This window comes from Candoia aspera, chromosome 15, assembly GCF_035149785.1.
Source record: "Candoia aspera isolate rCanAsp1 chromosome 15, rCanAsp1.hap2, whole genome shotgun sequence".
Classification (NCBI taxonomy): Eukaryota; Metazoa; Chordata; class Lepidosauria; order Squamata; family Boidae; genus Candoia; species Candoia aspera.
Genome location: NC_086167.1, coordinates 7,525,881 through 7,536,993, shown reverse-complemented (window position 1 = coordinate 7,536,993; position 11,113 = coordinate 7,525,881).

Here is an 11,113-nt window from a genome sequence, read left to right as displayed (position 1 = left end):
CTACGTGCGCATGTGCAGCAGGCAGGAGAATTTGGAAACCGCTCTTGAGTTGGAAGCAAAGTATCTCTTTTTCTCCCCTTCCTTCGTCCCGCCCGCCCGCCCAGCCTCCAGTCTCGTTGACAAAGAGCGCTACCTTGGATCGCGCTCCAGTTCCTTAGGATGCATTTCTAGCCAGGATGCCAATAGGATCAGGCGGGCTTCTCTCCGATTTTTAAAAGCGGGGCGCCAAATCCAAGCTAACGTGCCTCGCCCGTTCCTTCACCCATTCTGTGTGGATACGGTTAAGTTTGCCCGGGATTTCACCCTGGCCCGATTTCTCCAGATAGTTGAAATTAGGACTGACTGGGCAGAAGGGTTCAGCCGGGAGGAGGGCGGCCGTGGGAACGCGCGCGCGCCTGAGGTTCTGAGGTCGTTTTACTAAAACCAAGGGGGGCTTTAAAGACCTGCCAGAGAAAGGAAGAGAGGCTCCGATTTAGCGGAATCACCCCCCTCCCCGCAAAGCGGAGCTGAGGTTTGGAAAGCAAGGGAGGGAGGGGCGAGATGGAACCAGATAGATAGATAGATAGATAGATAGATAGATAGATAGATAGATAGGGCAAAAGTCTATAGTATTTTTTTAAAGTACAAAGCAGAGGTGGAACATCATGTTAGCGCACGTGCATAACAATGATATACCAACACATTATAGGTAGGTTGGTAGACAGACAGACAGACCGATGACAGATTGTGAAGTATGGCAAAAGTCTATATTACATTTTTAAAAGTACAAAGCAATTCGTTTAACTCTGCTAGAGTCGTTCAGGACTTTACAATACCACGCAAGTCATACCTTCTCGCCTGCTCCCGGTCCAGGGGAGGAAAAAAAAGTTTTCTTCTCCTCTTTAGTGGGGAGCCACTGTGGGTCCCCACCTTTAATCCTGAAGGTGCTGCGAGGAGAAGATGGGGAGGGAGACACGCCGATTCCTCTGGCGGCCTATTTTCGTTCCTATTTTGAAAAGGCGAATTCTCTCCACGCATCTTTCCACCCCCCAGAAATAACATTTACCCAGCATTATCCGCTTCCCTCGGAAACGTTAATTTGCCGACGTTCAAGGAACCTGCGTCGATCAGCGCGTCTTTTTTGTTCCTGGGAATCATTAAACAAAATCGACTGGCGACCGACGCCGACGCCCGGCCCCCGTCCGAAGGCCCCGATCAATGCTACTGAGCGAGCGCTTTTAATTTTATTTAGGTAACATCTGACCGATACCTCAGAAAGAAAAGGGAGGGAGTGTTGTGCGATTCAGTTTTGCACTTTTGCACTAGCAAAAGGTCCTTCGCTGGGAATGTCGAGCGCAGCTTATGCAAAAACCGAGAGCAAAGTAGATTCGCAGCGCTCACTACAACCTTCAAGGAAAGAGGGGTGTTGTGGCTTGAACCCCTTCTCTGGACGGTCCAGACGAAGTCCGCTGGGGGGAGGCGTCGTCTCTCTCTTCTTTTTACCGACTCACAACAACCCTGCGAGGTAGACTAAACTGAGAGAGAGAAAGAGAGAAAAACTGGTCCCCAATCTATCAGCTCGCTCTGCCTTCTGCTGCTCACCCCGCACTTTAATCCGTATTTCTCCCCCTGGATCTCGTCTGAAGAGACAGAAATGGATCCAGATTTCAGCGAGGCGGGGCAGAATAAGTGTAAAGCTCCAATTTTAAAGAGGGACGGGCGGTTAAGAGAAATGGCGTTACAGCTTTGTGATTCCCCGCTTTTCTCCCCTTTCGGTGCTAACCAGACCCGGCCTTGCTTCGCTCCCGGACCAAACGAGATCCGCCAGAGACTGCCACCTGTTTCTTACCTCTTGTTATAGCAAATCTCAGCGTGCTGAGTCGGACTGTCTTTGAGTAAACCGACCAAAGATTGAGCGATTCTGGGACGCTGAACGCGCTGTCCTGAGGCTGCTGGCTCCTGAAGATCAGGTTCTTTCCAAGTATAAACCCAGTTTGGTTCATGGGTGTGACAGCGCTATATCCCTCTCTCCATCTCTGTATTCTGTCTACCTTCTCTTAATGTAAGTAGATAAAATGGTCCGTCAAGGTATTTATGGCCCAGTCCTTCAAAACAACCCTCCACGTCTCCAGGGAATTGTATTCCTAGCTAAAAGTATATCAAACGCTGCTTAGAATATTTGTTTCTTTTTTTCCAAATGTTTTTGCCCACATTGGTCGTACCTACAACTGATTTAGGGATTTGTTGTTTATTCATCCAGGATAGGGTTTTATTTTAAGAGATATGGAGCAAAGTGAAAACATGGGAAAATTCATATAGATGTGTGTGTGTTCGTATAAATATGTGTGTGTGTGTATACTGTGTGTGTGTGTGTGTGTATACAGTGTGTGCATATGTGTACATACATACACTGTGTGTGTGTGCATATGTATACAGGATGTACCAAAAGTCAGGACCCTTAGAAAATGTATTATATAATTACATTAAATGTTCAAATTGGTTGCTATCTTCTTCCAAAACACTTCCTTATGCATTTGAAGCATGACCATTGAGCATTCCTAAATACAGTAATATTTTCTCTGAAAAAAAAAAAATTGTGATTGGCCTAGGTAGCCTGACTTTTGGCACACCCTGTATGTTTGTGCACCCCCCAACTCCCCAGGATAGGTTCAGATTGAAGACTAAGGAGCTGGAGATTTGAAGAAGCAGAGAACCCGGTAGATTGTCTATAGGTGGACATTTATTTATTTTATTTGTTTTTTTTTTTATAAATAACTCAAGGTGGCGAACATACCTAATACTCCTTCCTCCTCCTATTTTCCCCACAATAGCAACCCTGTGAGGTGGGTTGGGCTGAGAGAGAGAGGGACTGGCCCAAGGTCACCTGGCCGGCTTTCGTGCCTAAGGCGGGACTAGAATTCACAGACTCCTGGTTTCTAGCCCAGCGCCTTAACCACTGGACTTAACAGTAGGATGGATTATGACTCCCATAGAACCATAGAAGTTGATGGATAATTATTGTTCAGTTTACTTGCATAGAATTCTCTGTTACTTAATTGGCCACATTTCTGTCTCTTTTAAGAGAGTGTGTGTTATTTTTGAGAGATTTCTGGGGCGATTCCAAGGAGCTATGCTGTGTGGCATCTACAGGCTATTTGTTTCTTCACTTTGCAATATAGGAAAGCTATTTTTATGGACAGCTTGGTGCTGTAAAGTGTGTTCAATGGAACCTCCATTTATAGGAAGGGTGTATCTGTGAATGCATACTGCTCAGGACAAACATCAGGGAACCAACTGATTGCACCTAAGGGGGTATGGTGGGTTGGGCACCTCTTCTTTGTTAGAAATCTTTGGAGAGGGAATGAATAAGTATCTTTTGGGAAGCTTTTAACTCTGTCTCAGCACAGCAAGTGGGCAAATTCTCTCTCTGTTGCATAATCGCTAAGGTTTGATCCAGGTTAATGGATGGGCAAATGTGGGATTTATCATAATCATTAATTATGGGACTGAGTGATCACTTTAATGCAGCACCAGATCAGTGCAGATTTCTTTACTGTATTTCAAAAGATATGAGGACTTTATATGATCTTATGGCAACCAGCTTGATTGATAACTGGCAAATAGAGGGAGAAAATGTAGAAGCAGTGAAAGACTTTGTATTTCTAGGTGCGAAGATTACTGCAGATGCTGACTGCAGTCAGGAAATCAGAAGACGCTTAATCCTTGGGAGAAGAGCAATGACAAATCTCGATAAAATAGTTAAGAGCAGAGACATCACACTGACAACAAAGGTCCGCATAGTTAAAGCAATGGTGTTCCCCGTAGTAACATATGGCTGCGAGAGCTGGACCATAAGGAAGGCTGAGCGAAGGAAGATCGATGCTTTTGAACTGTGGTGTTGGAGGAAAATCCTGAGAGTGCCTTGGACTGCAAGAAGATCAAACCAGTCCATCCTCCAGGCAATAAAGCCAGACTGCTCACTTGAGGGAATGATATTCAAGGCAAAACTGAAATACTTTGGCCACATAATGAGAAGAGAGGACACCCTGGAGAAGATGCTGATGCTAGGGGGAGTGGAGGGCAAAAGGAAGAGGGGCCGACCAAGGGCAAGGTGGATGGATGATATCCTAGAGGTGACGGACTCGTCCCTGGGGGAGCTGGGGGTGTTGGCGACCGACAGGAAGCTCTGGTGTGGGCTGGTCCATGAAGTCACGAAGAGTCGGAAGCGACTAAATGAATAAACAACAACATAGAGGTAGGCAGCATTCTGTCTTAGAATGGGATGTCTCTTCTAAAGGAATGCCTCTTTCAGGAGAATTCATCCCAAAAGGCAAACAGATAGTTCTTGTGAAAATCAAGGAGCTGTTTCAACTTTTTACTGGAGTGTAACTTACTCCAAGAAATAATAAGTTAGTTATTCAATAACTCACATCGTAATGAATAAATTAATTGGTGGAACTTTCTCCCAGCACATTCCGGGATGCTTTTATTCAGAAGTAAGTTCCCATTAAACTCAGTGAGGCATACTCTTAAGCTAAACGTGTGCATGATTTCAGCCTCAAATTCATGCCGTTTCCCTTGAGATTTTTTTTACTCTAAACCACCCCAAAGTGGTTCCTTTGATTTGGCTTAAACCCAGCCAGTTGTGGTTTGTCCAGGAAACTGTGGCTAAGTAAACCACTGCTTAGCGCGATCTGCAAAGGCAGCTTAAAATAAGGTGTAAGGGGCCATCAAGCATGTAGGATCGAGATATTCCAAAATAAATTCCCAGTAACAGAAAAATCAAATTAATACATTGGGTCACTCTGAAATGTACTGAAGGAGTGCACAGTAGTAGCACCTTTTCTGAAAAACAACTTTTTAGTTTGTTAATTTTCCGACTAACACTTATGCTGGTCTATGCCTGTAATAAAGACTGGATTTGACACATTCTATTGAAAGGTAAATAAAACACAGAGAGCCAGTTTGGTGCAGTGGTTAAGGCACCAGGCTAGAAACCAGGAGACAGACACAAAAACCAGTTGGGTGACCTTGGGCCAGTCACTCTCTCTCAGCCCTAGGAAGGAGGCAATGGCAAACCACTTCCGAAAAACCTTGCCAAGAAAACTGCAGGGATTTGTCCAGGAAGCCTCCAAGAATCGGGCCGGATTGAACACACACACAGACACACACTTTATTGAAAGGTAAAAAGCTGACGCTTTTTAATAAAAGTTGTTAGTTGGAAAAGATTGCTAGGAGATCCTTTTTGACTTTCAGCTACCGGACACAACCACAGCTCTTCTCTTACAACGGATTACTGTGCGTGTGTGTTTCTGTACATTACTCACAGCATGATAGGTTAATACACAATCTACATTTTCAAAATACCCAAGCCAGCTAGACTCCTATCCCTTTCACCCGCCCACATATTCCACGGGTCTTTTGCCCCTTCGAAACCCACGACTCGACCGCCCGTCTTTCCTAGAACGCTACAGCCCCGTCCGCACGGAATTCCACCGCCTCCGGATCGAGAGTCGCTTCTAAGGTTCGATGGCCCATCCTCACGTGGATCTTTTCCCGCGATCGTGTCGTTCTCGGCGGTGGCGGGGGGACCCCGAGAGGGCAGAAAGGCGAGAAAGGACGGCCCTCGCCGAAAGCGACTACCTCTGTCCTTTTTTAGGGAGGTCACCTACGAAGCGCGCGCGGATGGAGGACCCGAAACGAGGCCTCTGCTCCGCCGCCTTCCAAACCAGGAAATTGGGAAAAGGGGGGCAGTGGGAAGAGATGTTTCGGTTGATGGGGGCCGGCTGGCTGGCTTGCCCCGGGAAGAGCCGTTCCGTGGACGAAGCCCCATGGCTGAGGTTTGAGTTGGTCGCCTAAGTTCTTCAAGAAAAGAGAAATCTGCTCCCGCCCCCCTTTTGTAGGGGCCTTCTCTCTCTTCGCTTGTCCGCTCACTCGCTCTCTCTCGTCCCCTAAGTAAGGGGGTTATCTCCCTTCGCTTTCCCTTTCAGACGGCCAAGGGGCTTTGACCGACACCCTCTTTGGCCCTTGGAGATTAGCGCTGCTCTCTCGGCGTCCACGAAGTCCATTAAGCAATTGATTAAAGAAGCGGGGTGCAGGGAGCGAAAGTGACTTTCATCTGGGGAAGGGTGTGATTTGTTTTCACTTGGCCTCCGGCTTGTTTTGAGGGGAAAACGAAGCTCTCCGGTCTGGTTCAAAAGGCGGGGAGAGAGAAAGACGCAGGTTTTTGAGTTCAACAAAGCTCTTCAGCTGGGGAAGAACTTGGTGTCATGATATGAATTTCAACTAGCTCCTTAAAAGAATAGTCCAATGCTGTCGATCACTGTTTCTCAACCTTGGCAACTTTAAGATGGGTGGACTTCAACTCCCAGAATTCCCCAGCCAGCCTTGCTGAGAAACGCTGCTGTCGATATTGGCAGGGAAATGAATTCAACAGTGTAGAATGCAGCTTATTCTAAGACTGATGGTTTCAACACAGGCCCCTCTGGATGTATCATGGGCAAAGTCAAACACTCTTTTTATTCGAGGTGGTGGTGTCTTAAATATTAGTGGCAAAGGATAGAAGTTGCCTTAAATCCAAAACAAAACAGGAAGGAAGGAAGGAAGGGAGGAGGGAGGGAAGGAAGGAAGGAAGGACAGTGAGAGAGAAGGAAGGGAGGAGGGAAGGAAGGAAGGAAGGAAGGACAGTGAGAGAGAAGGAAGGAAGGAAGGAAGGAAGGAAGGAAGGAAGGAAGGAAGGAAGGAAGGAAGGACAGAGAGAGAAGGAAGGAAGGAAGGAAGGAAGGAAGGAAGGAAGGAAGGAAGGAAGGAAGGAAGGAAGGAAGGAAGGAAGGAAAGACAGTGAGAGAGAAGGAAGGGAGGAGGGAGGGAAGGAAGGAAGGAAGGACAGTGAGAAAGAAGGAAGGGAAGGAAGGAAGACAGTGAGAGAGAAGGAAGGAGGGAAGGAGGGAAGGAAGGAATCCTTTGTTTTGTAGAATCCAGAATCTTCAAAGCAACAGTTGACATCAAACAGCTGGTGAAATTTGGACAGAGAGGAAAACTCTTAAAGATCCAACTCTCTTAAGAATCCAGATTCTCAGCTGCCTCTCCTAATAACTAAGCCTGAGTATCTAGACCTCGTTTCTAATAAACAGGTATAAACACTGAAGGCCACACAAATCCCAGTGCAGAAAACACACACACACACACACCACTTTTGAATGGGTCTCTCTGTGTGCACCCACTCTCCCTGGATTTTAATAGGCTGTGTACTGCTGAGAAGGAAATTCAGCCGATGGACAGTTTAGGTGACTGCTGATCATTACTTAAAATTACGTCCCGTTGGCTTCATGGGGATTGCTCCTGAGCTGACCCTATGGAATTGCAAGCTTGATTTTAACTAACTATATTTTGGGTGATTGGTCCTGGAATTCAAATGGGCACTGGAAGAAAGTGTCAAAAACGTGTAGCTTAAATCAGTGACTTGGAACGTTAGAAGAAAAATGTTTCAAAATCACCCCCCTCCTTTTTTTTGGACCATTTTTTTTTTAGTCTTCGATCCCTTTATTTGAGAACCAGCCCCTGATTTTAGAGGATCTTACTTCCCACCCTAGTATTTCCTCCTGATGTTTATAGGATGCTAAAAATGGCAGCTTTCACTCACTCCTTCTCAGAAAGTTGTAGTTTCACTTTGCTTTGGAGTTCAGGAAAATTCATTTAGGCTGTAGAGGAGGACAGGACAGGGCAAAACTAACGTAGATCCTATGGATTTTAATGACATTTAAATCTATTTCTCATAAACCTTGAGTTTACATTTAAATTTAATGGTACATTTAAAGGCAGCTTGCTAAAAGCACTTGTGTAAATACATGTTATAAAGAGACTGGTTTTTAATTAGTGGCTTCCAGGAAAAACAGTACAAAAACGGGAAATCTTAACCTCTTAAACAAACACTTCCTTTTTTACCACCTTTAAAGCAACATGTATTCATGTATGTTGGTGGGTGCAAATACTTGCAGAACAATTGTCCTGCAGTACAACTAATAATTTTCTTTAAGTTTTTGCTAACTTATGGATGGCCTGCAGGTTTATCAGCAGTTATGAAGATACAGCAATTCAGTCTCATTGCTCAAAAAGCTATTAGAACTGGAAGGAAGCAGAAAATAAACAAATACATCAAAGAAACTTTTGGTTAGCTCCAGTTAAAGTTCTTTTAATATTTTGGAGTCAGTTGGGATCCTGAGTTACAGATCAAACAGAAAATTGGTTGGTTCAAAATGCATTTTAATACTCAGAATTTATGTCCTGAGCAAACTTAATTCACTGTTCTATTTATATGGGGATATTCTCAAGGCAAGTGTGTGATGATCCAGTTACCTACCATTCCCAACGATTTCAGTAAGCCTCTTTCTAAAGAAGGGAGACAAGTGAATATAAATTAAGATACTCTGGTGTATCTGGCAGTTGTTACTACCTGTTGGTTCTTCTACTTGGCCGCATGAAATAATAATCTTGCCAGTTCACAGATCCATGATGAGAAATTAGAAGAAGCTCTTAGCTCCCCAAAACTGAGTAACTATTACCTCCCTGCAGGATAAATCCATATACTATTATATTCCAAGTCATTGATATATAAAACCAGGCAGAACCTCATAAAAAAAATAGGGCTGCAGATCACAAGTTTGTGAGATTCCTTGTTACTGCCAATTAATAGAGGGAAAAATCACTTTCCAACCGTCTCTCACCATTAAATATAAATAAAATTAAAACAAGGACCCCCACCTCCTCAACTTATTTGTCTTAGGATGTTGCAGTTTATACATCATGGAAAAGTAATCCTCTTGGACTTAATGAACTGGCTCCACACCCCATCTCACTCTTCCCCTCCCCTCTCTTCAGCCAGAATTTAATATTTTAGTGATTGGACCCTACACAGGTTTGGCCCAATTCCAGGGGGTAATGCCCAAGGGGTTGAATAGATATAGGGCAAAGGATTGTTGCTTTACAGGACAACAGGGTGGCAGCAGATAGGACTTGTAGCAGAAGAGAAGACAAGGGGGAAGGAACCAGGAATGTTATCCTCTAAGTGAAATAAAATATACATGCAATAAATAAAGTAATAAAGCCCAATGCTTATTTATCAAATTTGCATGCCACCCAGTGCCCAACAACTCTGACTTAAATCAATCCTACTTGCAACTGAGTCCTAAAAGGAGATGGAAAAACTATCCCCTAAATGGTTTTGTTTTGTTTTCATTTTGGGAGCATTTGAGAGCTATTTACTTCTAAAACATCATGCACCCCTAAGTGAGGGAAGGGGCAGAGATTCTGTACATTCTCCTTGGCCGTTATTATTTTCAGTCATTTTATTTCTTTGTCGTTAGCTTAATCACTGGCCTGACAGATTTTGTTGTTAAAGAATTTGGGGTGCTGGATGTGAGCGTTCACTACAGGATAGGCTGTGTTGCTCTGAAGAATAAAGTTATTTGGAAAAAATTCTACACTTTCCATCCAAGCATCTTTATCTGGAGTTAAGCTTCATTTTCTTTAGTAAAGGTTTAGCTTTCTATAGCTCTCTGCCACACACACACACACTTACTGAGAACTATGTTGATTTCCCATTAGGTATGAGCTGTTGCTTGAAATACACATGTAGCACACACACACATCTGCACAAGCATATATAGAGACAATGCACACATACACAGTAGTAGTAATATCAGTCCACTGGAGGGGGAACATCCAAAACGAAATACTTTTTCTGAGAAACAACCACAACTGTGTGACGATTAGCAGAATCTTATGGGTATTTTATATTAGAGAGCCAGTTTGCGGTAGTGGTTAAGGCACCAGGCTAGATACCAGGGGACTGTGAGTTCTAGTCCTGCCTCAGGCATGAAGCCAGCTGGGTGACCTTGGGCCAGTCACTTTCTCTCAGCCCTAGGAAGGAGGCAATGGCAAATCACTTCTGAAAAACCTGCCAAGGAAACTGCAGGGACTTGTCCAGGCAGTCGCCAAGAGTAAAAAAAAAAAACTGTATTGGGCACCAAAAAACGAGTTAATTGATTTTTTAAAAAATGGATATTTTACTCATCCCTAAAGCACCTTGCAGTGAATTTTAGAAAGACTTCACACTGAGTAACCACGTCGATCTTTACGGTACGTAGTTAAAGAACGCCCTAAGCCCGAAAGTGAAAGTGATGAATTCTTAACTATTTAAAGTCCAGAATAAAAAGACCGTGAGTTTCCCCTAAACTCAGTGGGGGTTACGACTTAATTCCTGGACTTTGGAGGGAGAATTCTGGCCCGGTTGCTCTGTATTAGACAAGCTTCGGGGGGGGGGGGGGGGAATACAAGAGGCAAGAATGAGGCCGTGGCCTTACTGTTAGAGATCCTTTCTTAAATTATTCCCCAACCGCAACCTTCGGGTAAATGCGACGGGCTTGCGGCCGGAGGGATCAGCAGAGGCGCGAATCTCGGTGCGGCTCTTCCGCAAACTGCAGGCTGCCTTCTGGCAACCCCATTTAGCTTGGTTGCCGGAAAAAAAAATAAATCCCATTCCTCCGTCTTTTGAAATGCAATGGAACACCAAAATAACCTGAGCGCAAGGACAGGTTTGGGGGCTCGGCCACCCCTCCAAAAAGCTAACCAAGCTTAAACCTTGCTTAAACGAACCAAGCGTGGCTAGTTGGCGAAGCGCAGCGGCTTTCCGCAGCGGGGAGAAGCGCGGACTGCGAAGCCAGCCAAAAGGTTATTTCAATTTCACCCGGCCGCGCAGCAAGTCTTAACCACCCCCACCCCCCCTTTCACTCCCCACTCTCACCTCCCAGCTCGATCAGGTAGAGTCGTCCCCCTCGCCTCGGGCAGGGCTCCACGGCTGGTGTACTTCCCCTCTTCGCTCCCTCCCTCCCTCCTTTCAATTTATTTTTTTCTACTGGTTTTGGCCCACCATTTCTTTAGCTGGGGTTGGGGTTGGGGTTGGGGTTGGGGTTGGGGTTGGGGCTGGGGTTGGGGCTGGGGTTGAGGGGCGAAGCCAGTCTTTCCTATCTAAAACGGCCCCACTGCAGCCCTGGGCAAGTTGTAAAACGATTTTACAGATGCAGGAACACCTCCCACCGGGCCGAGCCATCCCCAGACCACGCGGTTTAACTCCCCG